The following is a 3,187-nucleotide window of genomic DNA, read 5'->3' as shown; positions in this document are numbered from 1 at the left end:
GCCAAAGTTACCTGTACGAGTCTATTGGTATTTGATCGGTCTAATTTAAAAAACTCGGCTTTCCTGGTGGCAAGTACTGTAGTACTCGATTATAGTGATATCGAGTTATCGGGTTAGCTTCTACGTGCACGACAAAACAGTACTCTGTTTCACAGGACACGAGTTATAGGTAACTCAATACTAAAGTAGGCGAGTATTGACACAGATTTTTGGATCGGTCGAACTGGGCTTCGACCCATCGAAAAAAGCATGTGTCCAGCCAAAGTTACCTGTACGAGTCGATTGGTATTCGATTGGTATTGGATCGGTCTAATTTATGAAACTCGGCTTAATTAATGGCGAGTACTGTAGTACTCGATTATTGTAATATCGAGTTATCGGGTTAGCTTCTTCAACGTGCACGACCAAATAGTACTCGGCTTCACAGGACGCGAGTTACAGGTAACTCGATACTAGAAAAGGCGAGTATTGACACAGATTTTTGGATCGGTCGAACTGGGCTTCGACCCATCAAAAAAAAGCATGTGTCCAGCCAAAGTTACCTGTACGAGTCGAATGGTATTCGATTGGTATTGGATCTGTCGAATTTATAAAACTTGGCTTTCTTGGTGGCGAGTATTGTAGTACTCGATTATAGTAATATCGAGTTATGTGCATTTTCATATACGAAACACTGTTATTTCTGTTATTGGATTGCTGCACTAGACTCCCCACAGAAGCAGCAGTTCGATTGCTCTCGATTCCTTAGACCCAAAAGCGACTTCTCGGGCTCCAAACATCACTCTTCCATTTTGTAAGACTCTTTTACCCTTACTTCCCATTCAAATTAATTGAAAATCCTGCATTAATCTCCCTTTAAAAGCTGAAATTTTGAACTATGAAACTGTGGGGATTTTCATGATTTTGGGTGTTGTGGTCTGAAATGGTTCATGGATTTTTACGTATGCATGTTGTTCATACGATTTGTACCCTTTAATTGCATAAACATAGCTGATTTGTAAAAGCCCATTGAATTTAGGGTTCATGTGTTCATATGTAATTCGGGGATTTTCATGGTGTGGGTGTTTTGACGTGAAATATGTAATGAGTTTTGTTGTATGGATATTGTACACACGTTTTCTACCCTTTAATTGCAAAGAACGTATGATTTGTGAAAAATGGAGAAATTAGGGTTAATGTCTTCATATTGGGAATTTGGGGATTTTGATGAATAGGAGTAGTTTTGAACTGTTATTGAACTCAAGGCTGTTGTGTATGCATGTTGGTGACACGTTTGTTTGTGTTTATTTTCTTGGTTTGCACATCTGGGTATGCATGTTGGTTCATTTTCCAATCTTGTTTAATGTGGTGCAATTTGGGGTTTTGTTGAATTGGGTATAGTTGCCTGAAATTGACCACCGTGGTAAGTTTGATGGATTGGTAGTCACTGGTTTTACACCCGCTGCACAATGTGCACTGTGGGGTCGCATGTTTTTCAAATAACTTGACTACATGGGTCAATGTTCATATATATACAGAAAATTGATCAGTTCAATGCATTCATTCATGCCCTAATTGTATCCAATATCAGTTTCATGTGTTCACTAATTTCTCATGCATATGCACAATGTGTTTATGTGTCTCTATGTTTATAATCTATATTGGTTTTTCTGTTGTGCTTTCTCTGTAGATTGAATGCAATATGGCTCCTAAGAAGTCTAAAACCATTAAAACCAAAGCCAAAAGAGTGTTTGCCTCCTTAAAACATGCACGTGCAATTGTGTTTGACCAAATAACGTTTGAAACGGTTACAAACGAGTAAAGGTTTGAAAACTTTATTCAGTATAGGAATATTTGGCCAGAACGACAAATCAATCTAGATGAATTGCCTCTTTCTGTCCATAGGAATCTACAGTGTCGAAACTGGTTGTCTCTGTGTAAAGATTTACAACCCCCTCCAGCTGCCCTGATTAGAGAGTTCTATTCCAATCTCCATATTCGTTCTGATGATAACCTAGGTACTTGGATTCAAGGTCAAAGTTTTTTCATAACTAAGAATAATGTATCCAATGCTCTTAATGTATCTCGTGTTTGTAGACCTACTTATCCATACTCGGAGCATCCTCCTATATCTGATGTTATGACTCTTCTTTGCGGAAGATTAGTGACATGGGGATTTGATCGAAGAATTAACTCGAGTGAGTTAACCGAGCTTAATTATATCTTCTTTAGGATAGCTTGTCACAATATCTTCCCCATTTCCAATGTCCATACTATTCCTATAGAGAGGTGTTTCTTTTTGTACGCCCTCGTAACTGATGCCTCCATTTGTTTTCCTTCCCTTTTCTTTCAAACACTTGTTGACGCGCATAGGAGCAAGTCTAAGAAGCATGGTCTAGTCTTCCCAGTTTTCATCTATAGGGTTCTAAACTTTTTACAGTTAGAAAACTTTCCTTCCCTAGAGTTGATCCACATCACAGCCCCTATAGGAGCCACCTTTCTTAAATAGCGGAGTGCACAAAAGAAGAATGTTGGATCGAGTGTTGGTTCATCAAAAAGACCACAAGTACAGTCCACCGATGGAGACGTTCCTGCTGAGGAGAGTCATGTTGATCCTACAGTTGTTGTTGCTGACGATCGTGGTGATGGGGTACATACTGACAGTGCAGCTGCGGAGCCCACCGTTCCTCCTCCTCTCTCTCTTCGTGCTATGATGGAGACCTTCATGACGACTTAAGCAGCTCATGTACAACTTTTAGATGGGCTTATTGCTGAGGTTACTGTGTTGAGAGCGGATTTTTCAGAGTATAGGAGTGTTTTTCCACCTCCTCCACCCTCTAACTCTTGATGATTGCCTTTGGCAATACATAACAGACAGGGGAAGTAGGGATTGTAGCATAAGGGGGAGAGTAGTTTTTGTAGCTTCCATAGATTAAGAGAAAGTTTTTTAATGTGATTCTCAAGTATTTGTATATTATTATATGTACTGTTCAAGGTTTTAATTTCATGATAATATGACCATATTCACAATGTCTGATGACATTCATATTGAATGATCCTTTTCTTTTTTTTTTTTTCCTTTCAACTAGAATGTGGATAAGGTAACCTCCAATGCTAGATAACATATGCATATTTGAAGAAAAACTACAATCATTGAAATGATAACAGAAATGAACCTACCTCATCAGATGCATTATCGAATAGTATT

The sequence above is a fragment of the Castanea sativa genome, chromosome 4, assembly GCF_040712315.1.
Source record: "Castanea sativa cultivar Marrone di Chiusa Pesio chromosome 4, ASM4071231v1".
NCBI classification, from domain to species: domain Eukaryota; kingdom Viridiplantae; phylum Streptophyta; class Magnoliopsida; order Fagales; family Fagaceae; genus Castanea; species Castanea sativa.
The sequence above is the reverse complement of the archived record's forward strand: the minus strand, read 5'-3'. Positions refer to the sequence as shown.